The sequence below is a fragment of the Zootermopsis nevadensis genome, unplaced genomic scaffold (genome assembly GCF_977971745.1).
Source record: "Zootermopsis nevadensis isolate Lab colony 2312 unplaced genomic scaffold, Znev_1.0 Znev_ptg000021l, whole genome shotgun sequence".
Taxonomy (NCBI): domain Eukaryota; kingdom Metazoa; phylum Arthropoda; class Insecta; order Blattodea; family Termopsidae; genus Zootermopsis; species Zootermopsis nevadensis.
Genome location: NW_028259153.1, coordinates 18,914,490 through 18,929,591, shown reverse-complemented (window position 1 = coordinate 18,929,591; position 15,102 = coordinate 18,914,490). Strand labels below are relative to the sequence as shown.

The window sequence follows — 15,102 nt, the reverse complement described above, 5'->3', positions numbered from 1 at the left end:
AGGTCATACTGCCTCCGTCATCAGGGCGATTAAAAATATTAAGATTTCTGTCTTCTGGGTTGTTGCGCTGTGTAGTCTGGTCGACGTTAGCCAACGTTTCAGAGGTCATACTGCCTCCGTCATCAGAAATCTTCATACTCTCCGGTGTGAAAACCTCAAATCATACAATTTAGCCTCTCTTTGGCCCGTTAGCCCAAAGATTGCCGGGGCGAAGACGAAGAAAATATTCTGAATCAAACCGGTCTGTGAGGACTGCGACAAAACCAAGATGAAAGTTCTTATTACATTTGTGAGAAAAAAAAATATGATAATTCAGACGTCAGACAACAGCGAATATCCCGAGCCACAGTTTGTATCACACATTTTGTCACGTCATTTTACGTATCAGGTGCAGTTCAGTTCAGCTCAGCTCTGTTCTGCGGTAATAAATCAAACCCAATTAAAACAGGGCAGCGGGCCACAGGGAGATAAACCTCTCTCTCTCTCTCTCACTCTACCATCCACTCCCATATGCAAAAACGGGGGAGGATTACGGAGAGGACTACACAGACTCTGCCATACTGCCTCATTTCGTAGCAGAAGCATTAATAATTAGTCACTTCCAGTACAACTGTAGGACACAAAAACAGAAAATAAACAACGAAGGAAAGATTACCTGAACGGATGGTACATGTACGGAACAGCGGTGTTACCGTGCGTGTTAATTTTGTATGGCTGCCGCCTGTCCTTCTGGAATAAGCGGTAGTGTTGTACCCAACCCCCCCAACACTAACCCTTGTCGGGTTCGGACCGAAATTGGCCGAACTCACTTTTAGATACAAGGACACAATTATTGGACATTACAGCCTTAATTTTTATTATATTAAACGGCATTTTAGTTACTGGAAACTGTTTCCGGTAACAAGTAAAACCTACTCGCTTCAGCCAAACCGACACACCTAATGCAGACCTGTATGCGTTAACACATTGCTATTTGTTGCCCCAAGAATAAATCATTAATTACCACGTAAATAAGTGCTTACACATTTTGGGTAATTCATGTTAATTGTAGTATCTACACGTTTTTGGTATTCAGAATACGCTAGTAAAAAAACAACTACCATATTAGGCTTTCGGATAATCAATTAAGCATTAAGAGAGGACTCCGTCAGAGTGAACACATTTAGCATACAAAGCATTCATGCAGGTTTCAGGTAGCTTATACGTGTGATTACGATGAAATATTGACGACGCAATAAAATCGAGTTTCATGTCGTCTGGAAGGTGTATTAATAATTCAGATACAAGTGAAGCTAGCAGCTACAGGCTGACGCAACGAGTAATATCAAGAGAATCAGACACATTTGTTTAAAGCTGTCGGCTTGTGACACAAGATATAATTTAGCCAAACTCACAGCAAGTTTCTGGAGAGAATTATACTATACAGGAGGGGTATTCATAACTATTTAAACATATGATACTATAACAAAATGTTTCGCATGTTCTTATGGTAAAGTGAGTATAATTCTACCCCTGGACTATGTATCTTAACAATTTAAATTCCAGTGGTAACTTTATGTACCGTACGATTTAACAATCAATAATTACGCAGATTGCATACAGAATTTTTTTATGGATTTCGTATATTACTCAGGATAAACAGCAATTATTTCAGTAAACAGCGTCAACCATTTGATCCTTGTAATGGTGAAGAGATGTGTTTTCTTTTCGGTACGGACCCAGTTCTTATATATTATTTAAACGAGCTTCGGATTCAAAGGGTTAACTCACTTAAAACTGGTTTCTTCATTGGTATAAGTTACGTGGCATGAAACGGTCGTATGCCCGCAAATGATACGATAAGGTCTTGGCTTATTTTCATGACAGTGACCAGAATTTGGCTGCAGGAACTGAGAATGCAACGATGAACTTCTGTCAGTTTATCCGATCTCCGGATCTAGGATCAAACCTGGGACCTGCTAAATATGAAGGAGTGTTGATGTGGGTCCTCCGGTGTAAAACGCAGGTAGATACCAATGTTACATACTGCCTCCATCTTCAGGACCGAAGACAGTATACTTCTCCGTAACGTTGGTATCTATCTGCAAGTCCACACTGCGTCACAATTCAGAAGACCAACATCAACATCTTCACCGCCGTGGGAGACCACAGCAGTAGTGCCAACAACTCGATCATGAAATTCAGTGATTAATACAAGCTAGACGACCTGGGTTCGATTCCCGGGAGCAGGCAAAAGTTTTATCTTCCCCACCATTATGTCTATACCGGCTGCGAGACCCAACCAACGTAAATAGTATTAGGGCCAAGATCTTATGGAATTAAATATCCAGTCCTTCCACACATGGTGCTCGCAACTTTGCCTTGCACACACGCTCGTGTGTGGCTTTTTTTGGCGGTATACAGTAACAGAAACATCATTCGGCAGTGAAATTCCGTGAAACTTGTATCGGTCTTAACTTTTGGCGTTACCACGAACACTACAGCGGTTCAAATAGCTTTAATAATTTCTCTCTTCGCGGTTCTCTGGAGCAATGCGACTGGATGTAACATAACTTATAGGAAGAGCTAGGGGATTCTGATCCCACCTTATGGTTGAGCTGTCACTGGCTCTGCCTACAACACGTACTTTCAGCACTGTCTCGAATCTAGCCCTGTACGCTACAAAATCTTTAGGGATATAATAAGATTTGAAGGGATTCTTTTAGGTCCAGGAGCCGGCCTCAAAGCGTAGGGGAGTGAACACGCGAATGTTCATTCTTAAAATCACCTCTTCACTTGTAGTACCGTAAAAAAGACAGAAACTGAGCCTTAATATGTGAATAAACCAGTAGTAAATCTCTAATAAAATAGCGACTGGATAATAAATATATATATCGAAAGTATTTGAATACAAAGTGTTAAAGAATGTTTAGGTGTAATATGAGGATGGGGAACAGATATACGGAAGCCCCTTAAGCCCAGGGCCTTCGAGGAAAACGGGGTTACTTGGGAAAATGTGGAAAAACAGAGAAAAACTGTTATATAAAATGTGTTTCGAATCTCAAGCGCTGGAATTTCATATCTAGGACGAGCCGTTAAGCTGATGTACTCTTTACATTATCAACAGTAAAATTTAAGCGACGTTGAAATGGCAGCAGAAGAGGAATGCGTTTCTGGGCATTCCTGTAGCACCCCTGGCTTCACTGTCTTCTCCCTCTCAGGCAGTCGCTAAGTAAAAGTATTCCAGTAGTTTGAACCAGAAAACACAACTTTCCCCTTCCCGCATTTTATCAAATAACAGAGATCTTCTGTAGCCCTGGACATATCGTACATTCTGTTAACGAAGTTATTTTTGTTCTGTAGCTCCAATCCGTCTCAATTCAGAATTAATTCTAAAACAGTGACTTACGCTGAAATTTATACGACCCGTGGAACTGAGTCACGTGGAAAACCTAGGACTGTATGAGAGGATAAAATTAAAATTTATATATGAGGATGAAGGCTATGGGGGTATAATAGGTTCAGTTTTCTCATAATTGGTCTAGATGAAAGCTTGCTTTTGTTCCGACAATAATGAACAAGAAGGGAATATTTTCACAGGTTATTTCACTTACCACGCAGTGTGAAATAAATTGTTAGTAATTCAGTGATTTAATGAACTAGGTCACTGCTGGACAGTTCACTGTATCCTTGGTGAGAGTTATTGAATAAATTAATTTAGTTCAATGCCGCTGATAGCGAAAAGACCCAACTTCGTACTGGTACAAACTATATCGGACGAAAATGAACCTGTTTACTTCCGAGGACACACCTTGGGCCGTCTGTCTGTTTAGCTGCGCTTAGAGATAATGCATCTTGAATATATTCGCTCCACAAAACATGAGCAATCACCGGCCTGAATCCGTGCATGAATTTATTACTCGTAGTCACGCAAAGCACAAATTAGCATAGTCACAACAGCCCTGTGACACCGGCCTCCCCCCCTCCCCAGTTAGTTATCGACAGAGGAATATAAAACCAAAAGCATTTAATATGAATGCCTGCATTAAATTACCGATATACATCCCGCCTAACCAAGGAGTGTCGGTGTAAAATTTCGGAATTCTTCGCGACTGGTACAGTTTATAAATCATCTATTTTTAATATAATTTTTCAAAATTCAATTAATAAGCATAAAGCGTGATGAGTTAAGTAAAAACGGCAAATAAGATATTTTAATATCCCCTGTGTTGCAAACTGGGCTTACATTTAGACTTTTTCTTTATTTTCTGGAGGTTTATTACGGTGATTCAATAAAATCTGGGCTGTTTTTTTTACGTATTATTTACATATGAGAATGGATAAAACAGGAAACCAAGGTTTACAGTTCATGAAAATGAATCATATTTCATACACCAAACATGGCTGTTTACTGAGTGATGCTTGAAGCTGAGGGCTGTTTAAATATGCTATGACGGCATTTGCCTGGCGAGACTGACGTAAACCACGGAAAACGTAGGTTATTTGCTCGATATTCGAACTGAAAACCTTCAAAATCTAAATCGCTACCACTTGGTAGGAGTTTATTATTGTTCTTTGCTGACATTACCCAACGTTTCTTCAAACATTCTAGTTGCCATTTTCAGGGTGAATGTATACACTGAACATTAATTTCAGCATTCAACGAGGATTATCCGAAAACTCTTAAGCTGTGCAATATACTCGAACGATATTATTCTACACAAATAAATGAAAGTTAAACCATAACCGTGTGGAACTGGGGAAACGGCAATGCGTTTATCTGAACGCAATATGCATACCAAAAAAAGGAAATCGGATCTTCACGCGAAATAAGATAATACGTAGTCATCTTAGGCAAAGGCAAGGGACGGCGTGATTGGAAAAGAATAAAGACTACAGGTCGACAGAGTCAGCGATAAACCCTAGACTGAAGAGAGAAGAAAGAACGAATATTCTTGTTGAGCCGCCATTCTTACACGATTCCACCAATGTTCAATCGCGTTTCAAACATCATATGGCTCGTTTCACCCCCCCACCTCCACCCCCACGTTTCTCAGCCAAACTGAACTCATTTGAATAAATCGGAAACCCATCGCTGATTGGAGCACTGGAAGCCAACAGCATGACAATGAGGCGCACTTTGTCGTTTCGGGATTCGAACGGGTAACGAGGACACGCTTATGTCCTTATCCGCGTCATTCGTTCTCTGAATAATGGGTATGTGAACTTCGAGAAAGAGAAATTGTCTGAGATGTAACGACAGATTATCCGATGATTCTTCTGCCTTTAATTGAAGATCTGAACTATAGAAGGCTGTACAGGGTGTATCGATTATTGTTTTCCGTTCTGTGACGTCATAACTTGAAGGTTGATGCACTATATTAGTAGGCATTTCCTCTCGTTAATATATTAAAACAACTTAACTTTTAGGAATCTGGCTTTGCTTTTATAAAGTCAAACTATACAACCTAATCAGCTTTAGTAAAGGAAGATAATTTCATCTTCAGTTAAACATTTGAATTTTAACGCATGCCATATTCATACAATCCCATGTGTAGAAAGCATGAAATGAAAAATAAAATTCTTGGTCAAATTTGATTTCCCCCCCCCCCCAAGATTGAAAAGCGAACGACTAATGAAGAGACTCAGCCTACTCTTAAATATCTAAATCGGTACTACCTTATAAATTTCGAAATTATTATAGACTTTTACAAATTTAAGCCGAACTTACTACTGTAAAGGAACAGAACGTCGTTGATCACATTTAAACATCAGGCTAATACGCCTATGCAACATGTGAATATGTTTTCAAGTTTGTTGTTAAACAAAAGGTAATTAAAGTCATTTTTACTTATCCCTTACTCCGTTGAACATGTCGTGATGAATGCGATCACATGTCACGTCTTTATATTTTTCCGTATTTTCTGAAATAACCGAGTTACATAATTCCAAACAATTTGGACACTCCTTAAAAGACGCCATATTATTTCCAGAATAAACCGCTATTGTTTCGAATCTTTTAAATATTAATTTGATGGGCTTCGTCTTTCAAAGTGTTAAAGCAAACAAACTTTTTTCAACTTAAACCCTTCATATGTGATAAATTACGATTACGCTGCAACGTTTAACGTATTACTAATGTGTTACGAGTCAATTACTCAACACAACACTCCATCACACCCACAAGTAATCGAATACATAAATCGACGTGTTAACACTTCTAATTTCACAGGGACGGAACAGTAATTATTTCAGAACGACCCGTTAGGCTTCGCAGAATGCTTTGACTTTATTATGCCAACGGTGTGCAACAATATTGCATTTAGTGAAATAGAATATCTCTAACACTTTATGTAATTACTCTTTGTACGAGTCATTTAGAAAATCTGACCTGTATGCAATCAACACAAATGTGGCTATGCAAAACGATACTTAACGCAAATCATCACATCACATAATCATGCACTACATGTGAAACAATTAGTGAAAATCGTTGACGCTCTATAGAAAAACATAAAAATTTACAATAATTTTAAGACAGTCGTAACACCCCTATCACGACAAAATCAGATTTGCTTCTCAATTTATTTACGTAGTAAATGCCATCTATCACTTTAAAACTTTCACACTTATTAGGCCTATTATAAGAATGCAGAAGAATCGGGGATGTAAGCCTAAAGTTTTGCCTGCTAATTACATTTTCTTATAAGTGGATATTAATTTTCAGTGCTCAGAAAAGTCTACATGAAGATAATAGCTCAAGTTCATTATAATGGATGTATCATTTATTTACATCATGAACCTTTTATCTGTCTATAATAATTGTTCCTAATTATTGAAATAAGAAAATTAAACTGAACTATTACAGACATAGACACTCAATACAGGATAATAGTTGTAAGCATAATTATTTTCGAAAACGTAAGCTAAATACTGCTTAGAACTAATGCGCATAAAACAAAACCTTGTACGAAAGTAAACACCTTATCTGATAACATTAATAAAATATGCTTAAGACACAAGTTTACACATACATAAATTACTTGATTTATTTCGCTTTTGTACTAATTATACTGCTTAATACCGAAAGTCACTCATTTCTGCTTCGTATTCGGGAGGTCCACGGTTCGAATCTCAGACCCAAGACAAGCTAAACTGACTGACGTGAGCTTTCTCAGAAAATACCAAAAAGTGTTTTAAATTTGTCACGTCCGTTCCTTCCTCGTCCTTTCACACTAATAAACATTCCATAATTTGACGTTATTATAATCTGAGCTACTAACAGCTTCATTAAATAATCGACAAATAAACCACAGCGCTTATTTATATAGTAGAATTAATAAAAATCAAAAAGATATGAACTTCAGAAAAACATTAATATGAGTGCAGAATATTTGTAACAGACCGAGGACATACGTCTGAATCAACCTTCACATTTCCGGTCTGAATCTTTACTGTTGAGTTCTCTTTGAGGCGTGTCAGTCAACTAACCTTCCAGTAATTTGTTTTTGGGCTGTGAAAAATAAATACGACTGAAAATCCAAACTAATTAGCATTAATATACCTGAATTCGCTCGCTTGGTTAAAATAAATGCGCTTCGCGAGTACAAGAGATTGACAGTGATTGGAAGGAATTATTTGAAGCAGGATACGGGGCATAGAAAGCACAGAGGACTGTAATGACAGGTGGACACGCTAAGCTTTCAGATGACGTGTTTATGTCATGCATCACGTGACAAACACAAACACAGGACGCAATAAATTCTTCTCAGAGGATGTCAGCAGTGTGAAAATGGAGGTAATTTCCAATGTTTCATTAGGGGACGATCTATAACAATCATGCTAAGAGCTTCGAATGTTATATAACCACACAGAATTTTAAACTCTTTATCTAGATGGGTTTTTTTTTTGGCAAGGATTACTTCTATTAGTATTTTAACGTTAGGGCATAATTTACTTTATTAAAGAGATGAATATTTATTTTCGACAGTTAGGAGATGCCTTAAACTGTCCATAAAACGTCAAGACTGGCTTCCTTTCTGAGGGTTAATATTTTATTTCTTAGGATAAATATTCTAAGAAATAAAATAATTTGCTAGAAAAAACAGTCGCTAGCAAAAACACGTATATCCACAACGAACTAATAATAATAATATCAAATTTAAATCATCCAAACGTACTAATTACATATTTCTGAATTATGTAATTTAAAATTCAGCACCCGCGGTCGTAAAATATAATACGTGTGTGTCAGTTTTCCAAACGAAACACCAATTCAGGCAACAGAATACTGAATTTGTTTGCCTCGCTATTTTACAATTTAGTTTCGATTCAAACATAAAAAATATCGATGAATTTGTTTATTAAGTGCCCCAGGCGCCATGAATTGAATTATAATAAATCAAAGAACCGTTGTTCGGGGCGCCATATAGTCAGTGAGACACACAGACAGACGAATAGTACATTCACAAAATCACATAAAATCTTTCAACCAACTTCAGAAGTTGATAGTTGCTCAGTCGGTCAAAAGATTTCATACTTTCATGAAACCAAAATGTCACTAGCAGTATTTACAAAACCCCAGTCAATGAACCCTGTCTTGAAACAGTTGGTCTTCAAACCACATGCGCTATTTCTCTAAAATACATTTCAATATCAACTCACATACGCAAATAATGACAAACTGACCTGTATCACGAACTACAGATGAGCTAAGAACATAACTGAAAAGATAAAATCTATTCTTAGGGGTCTAGAAATCTTAGCTCTGTAAACTTTTCATCCTGTAACAAATAATGTATTGTAATAAAGACGTTATCACAGTTCTTTCGAATATGAGAAACAACTGTTATTCTACTCGCGTAAAGAAACTGAGGAGATGAACGTAAAACCTCAGCCATGTTTGATGACGTCCGAGTCAGTATCTGAATCTGACATCTTCGGAAAAACGAATAAAAAAAATTATAACTTCAGTACACTTGGACTGAAACTCGAGATTTATAATCGGAACACACTGTATAAAACCGTGCTAGCATCGATTTGAAGTCTCATGGAGTTTCCAGATCACCGAGGATTCATGTTTATTGCCCTCACTGCCCAGTCCCTGGGCAATAAACTCCAATAAAACGTGACACAGAATGAACTTGCTACACAATTCGATCTTGCCGATGTATTAACAACGCGACACTCACTGTCTCATAACGTTGCATAGACATTTCTTGTAACGAAGTTTCAGAACAAAGCACGGTGAACAGTTAAACCCTGTGCATAGTGTATTAGTATGATTCCAATAACAAATCTATCAGCTCCTGACGTTTGTGACATTTGCGGTTCTCAAACAGGTAAAAATATCGATTTTGATTTTCTGGGTTGAAACGCCGTGTTGAGTTCTAGGTAGAAACAAATGGAGATGGCTGTCATCTGATATATCGCACATGTCTGCTAGAAATTTACAGGCGTTTAACTCACGTTATTTTCTCTGCACAAAATGGGCTCCTAAAAAACATAAATTTATTTTATTTATCACAAAAATATAAGTTATTTATTTGTCGGAAGATAAAGTTACGAAAATTATTTTCAAAAATTTCAAGCGTATCCGAATAATCTGCAAGCCGATGTCGCTGACATTAAAAACCAACGCCCTCGACCTAAACCACCAGATTCTTATTTTATGACGTTTGGATACAAAATATACAAAAAATTAAAAACAAACACGGTTCACCCTACTTTTAAATTTATTTTACAATATTTTTAAAACCTCGCGGACCGATTTAAACTTCGAAAGTTCCCAGACATCTCGAATCAATACAGGAGAAAACATATTCGAAAGCCTGTAGTAATACGTTTTGCCACTTTGCTGATGATGAAGTGACAGACTTATGTTGCTATAGTAACGAGGCTGGCTGATCATTATGCTACAGTACCTCGGCAGTCACGTGACATCAGCTGATTAGCTTCATGCCACTCTGGGCGACTTGCAATCAACACTAATTAACTACGTTATTCACATCTACCAACGAGAAGCTACGTAGACAACTATTACAAGTCTTACAGTCTGAGTGCGGTTTTAGGCACCGGAAACCTTCTCCGATGATGCTAAGATAAACTGCATCCCGGCTATTAGCCGCGGAGAATCTACTTCCAATTCAACATCAACCTCACACCGGGAAAAATTCATCCTCGTCCACTGTTACACTGAATCCGACATTCGAGTAAGTTACGTTATTATTCAGCATAGGAGTCTGTCTAATAATTCCAATATTTTAAATTTAAAAAACTGTACTCTGTCCTGAAAACTTCAAAGCTCTTGTTCAATCACCTTCCGGTAGCCGGATTCGGAGATTAAAAAGAATGCGATGAAGATATATTCACATCGTCGAAGTGCCGTCCAGGATAACGTGATACAGAGGTCAACTTAAAGCACCTGCTTCTGTCCACACACCTAATTTCCATTAAATATATGGTATATAACATCTACAAATGAAGTAACATATGAGCACATCATAAAAGTTGTATGCTACGTGTTTAGTAGGGAATTTGTGATTAGGCAGTGTGTGTGAACTGGGCTCATTAACCAAGCGATTAATGGACTGCCAGCCTCTGGCTCTCCAGCACATGTCACAGTCTGGGCAATGGAGAGTAGTCCGAAAAATCACAAGCGATGAGAAATTACCGCGTGGCACTCTGACGTACTTGAAGTGCAACGGCGCGGAAGAAAACGACGGACAGACGGACCGACATAGCAGAAACGTAGAGGAATAAACATACAACCATGTGGAAACCACGCTTGCTTTATCCCCTTAAAAGGAGATGGTAAACATGTCTGCCACCTGCTTCAACAACTCAGCACTTCGACCAGAGGGTTATTTATTCGGTTCTGAGTACAAACTCAGATTATTTAATGAGGTTTTAGGTTCTTACGGCTGTAAAAATGTTAATGTTGGTCTTCCTGTTTCACAACGACTTCTCAACTTGTAGTTTTCGAAATCCCACAGGCCTACAGTATGTTGATTTCCTTTTCGGAAGCCAACATAAAAATAAAGGGTTCTCAAAATCTCTCCTCTGGAAATCCAAGTGTAAAGGCTACGAAGAGACCAAAAGGTGGTAACTTTCCTCTCATCTTCCGTGTGGCGATCCTAAGGGAAATCGCAAAAGGATTTTCACTCCCACGATATCCTGTCCGAAAAAGCGATGAGCACGAGACCTTCTGACTGTAAATATAGTTGTATATATTCTTTGTTGACAATCTTATAGACCTCATAGGGGCAACGGTATAGCTCTACATTTTATTGGGATGTGTCTAGTTCGAACCTTGGTTATGCTACCAGCTACCAAAATAAGCGACATGCAAAAATCTATTATAATGTATCTACGTAACAGAAGATCACGAAAAAAATATCAGATTATATTTTTAGGAATACATGCCACCATAATCGCTTAACATCTCATTTACTATCTAAAAACAAAAAAAAGATTAGATCAAATATATGAAACAATAATTTTACCTGTTTAATGAGTGTAAAATGCAGCTGAAATGCATAACAGCTAGACACCCCCCTCCCCTCATATATATATCACCGGGCCAACAGATTTTTTTTTTTTCATTTTGGCTTACGCTGTTCAAGAATTAGCTGTAAAATGTCGGAACAGAAGGAATTCTGAGTTTTTGCCAAATTACCACACTTGTCTCCTGCCCAAGAATCTTGGCATTCTGCAGTTTTCTCCTCACGTATTCCCTCTCTCTCCCGCCAACTTCTCTTTTGTTCTCTGTCCCTCTCCCACTTTGAGAAATTATGCTTCAGAAAGAATTGCTTTGTTCCGGCCTGTCAAGAAATGGGTGGACATAAGCAAATCCACGCTGAACGTAAAAGTGGCTGGCGTGTGTTAGAGCAGGGTTTTTTGGCATGTGTCATAATGTTGGTAGCAATTTCAGCACCAAATCCAGTTGCGAAGCAAGTTCTGAACACATTTATTATTCTAAAATGTACTTTGTCGTTTCTAAAAGAAACGTGTTATATTATTCGTTCTCTTTCCAGAGCGGTAAGTTTTAAGATTTTGCTATTAGTCTGATTCGAATGCTTTCCCTTCGTTAGCGTTTGAAGTTATGAGAAAGTACGAGCAAAGTTTTAGAGAACTCGAAGTGTGACACATACATTACAGAACAAGGGTGAGAAAAATATGACCAACTAATAATTTCAATACAGCTAGCATAAATGTCCATGTATTAATTATAATAAAACCATTTATTGTTTACTATACCAGACTTATTATATGGGGACGTGAGTTTTGCACTTTTGTACACGTCCTGGATTTCAGTTCAAATAATCCCGCATTTCTATCCTAATGTGTGGTCCGCGAAATATAGCGTATTAATATTTAGTTACACCCTGCCATGAGTGTATTCTTGTTCCCACGACCATGCACTTTTCGAGAGAACGTGAGTTGTGTCAATTTAGATGATGATTTAATTATCTCGGGTTTTTAGGTAGTACAAAACCAGGGCTCCTAAAAAGAGTAATTAACTCCAGTATCAACGTATATGTCCATTATAATAAATATCGTTAGACTGTGCATTAGCTTGGGTTGCTTTTGCATAGTTCAATTTGCGATACGCGAAAGGCCATATTGGATATGAATAAAAGCGTCACGTGACCAGACACGTGGAGGGGTTTGGTCTGTGTTCAGGCACAATGGACTGGCAGTCAGGCTACTTGCGGTTGCATAATATCATAACTTTATCACACCTTTATATTCAAAACTACGAGAATTAGATATTTCAACATACAACATATTTCTTTACTACGTTCTACGACCCACCTGTAAAAGCAGAACAACTTTCTTCGTCCCAACGTCTTGCTTGAGTCATAATGGCACAATTTTCTACATCATTTGTACTACAGAACTCTTTAATTCATACGCACTTAAGTTTCTATAGTTTCGTCGATTATAATAGCAACACGTAACACACTTTACAATATTCAGGAATCATTGATTTCAACAAAATAAACGTATAGAACGCACTCGTACACACACCACAGTAAACGCCATAACTACTCATCCTTCGTACTGTAAACTTCGGGATAGCGTTCGGCAATTTCCGTGATACTGAAGCGACACACCTGCTCACATTTGGAACGGCGAGCCTGGAAACATATGTCACCTGACTATACAACACTTAAACAAGCATTAAGAAGTCAACTATTGCTTCGTTTTCGAAAGGTCTTGAACACATACTATCCTGAGATTTTTGTGGTTTTCCTCAGTCCCTTTGTAGTAAATATCGGGATAGTATCTTGAATTAGGCTCCTACAAATTGCTTCGACATACTTAACCCTTCTTTACTTGTTGGTCATCCTATCATCCTAGCTGATGACAGCGTCTTTAAGTAAACTGTAAATAAATTACAATATTATTATGATATGTCACCGTCGTTTCCGGACTGACGCAATTTCTATGGTTTCATTAGCTTCCTTTATTCTCGTACAATGACTTTTATTTTAAAAAATATATATATATACTGTCCACTGGGATATCTGCACTGCATTGGGCACAGAACATTGAACGTATATCAGAAAAAATTGGACATAAATTCACTGTATTCAAATTAGCGGGTAACATGTTTGGAAACACGCATACTTCATTACAGAACTCTTTCTTCTGCTATTTGTAATCAGAGCCCATAGTTTAAATATTAAACCAACATTTTCCTGGAAACCTACGTGGATTTGTTGGAAAATACGATGATGAGCTTTCATGAGCTGTGTTTGTTGTTGAAAACAGAGGGGCAGGTTCTGGCATGGAAGACGGATTAATATGCACGTTTTTTTAAAAAAAAAAAATTGCCAGATGATTGATGAATGAGAGACTGTAAATACACGTTAGGGATAATAAATACACAAGTCTGAGTAGTCTGAAGTGGAGACGCAGGAGACATATTTAGTAGTCTAATGACGAAGATGGACTGTGGGTTACACAGTTAATTTGTAAATCGGTGGGCAAAGCGTATTATAATAAAAGCACCGCTTAAAGTTGTTCATTATCTTAGATGGAAGGACATAAAATTGAAGGAATTTCGGAACAAGATTCTGACGAAGATACTGAACCCAGGTTATATTAAATAAGACCGAAGAGTGAACTTTGTAGTCGATTGTCTTACGTAATGATCAACTAAACATAGCCTGGAGTTTAGTCTTTAGCAGTTAAATGATTTAATTTGATTTTCTTGTGTTTCACTCCAAACTTATTGTTCATTTCAAGATGTAGCCTAATCCATTTTGTCATTAGTTCTTCATTCTCAGTTTAAACCACTTCCATTTTTTTACGTTTCATAACAAACAACAGGTAGACCATACAAGTGGGTGCTTTAGTGTAAAATGTGTTTTTGTGTATACTCCAATTAAATTATGGGTGTGTTAGGAATGAAAACGTAATTATTCGAGAAAGCAGAGACAGCAGGAAAAAAGGAAAACAAAAAAACAATATGGTTTCGAGAGTCTTGCTTTTTTTTATTTCTGTGTTAATTATTGTTTTGTGCTGTGTAATTTGGATGAGTATTCTGAATTTTGATGCTTCCATGTTAATTGGCCAGTAGGAGCGTCCTGACACATTTCTCTCACGAATATATGCGGGTCGTTTGTACCCCCCCCCCCCCCCCGGACCATTGCGGTCATGGGTTTCATTTTGATGTCTCTTCCACGACAGAATATAACGCACACAAAAGTGTCTGCAGCCATTCTTCTGTGTCACGAGAACACAGGACATAATTGAAATGCTTTAACAGCGCCTTCATAAGAGCCACAATTATGTTCATATTAGCATGATAATGGACCTTACTGAAAACGTACATATACAACGTCAAGTCTTCTGTTAATAAATATTATTCCCGTTTCACCAAAACCTGAAATTATTTATTATATATATATTTCATACACATAACTATATTATACTTTACTGAACTCATTTTATGTTAAGTGTTCCTTATGTTTTAAAATAGAGTAATAAATTCTCTCCTGGTGACTTTCAACTGCCAGCATTGACTGCCTTTAGACGTTTCATTGTTGCGATTATAAAGCAAATTCGAAAATAAAACACATTTTGATACAGAGTCCTAGAGTAAGGTGTATA

General features: G+C 37.6%; 1 protein-coding gene across 5 annotated transcripts in view; it reads right to left on the bottom strand.

Moving 5' to 3' along the window:
- Positions 1 to 15,102, bottom strand: part of side-VII (sidestep VII transmembrane protein) — a 615,012-nt gene that overhangs the window by 414,337 nt on the left and 185,573 nt on the right. Inside the window, exon 1 of one of the 5 annotated variants that reach the window (XM_087353124.1) lies at positions 12,796 to 13,052. The exons of the other annotated variants lie outside the window; for them this stretch is intronic. The gene's annotated coding sequence lies outside the window, so the exon portion shown is untranslated. Of the gene's footprint in view, positions 1 to 12,795; positions 13,053 to 15,102 lie in introns of those variants that run through there. 5 annotated transcript variants of the gene reach the window in all.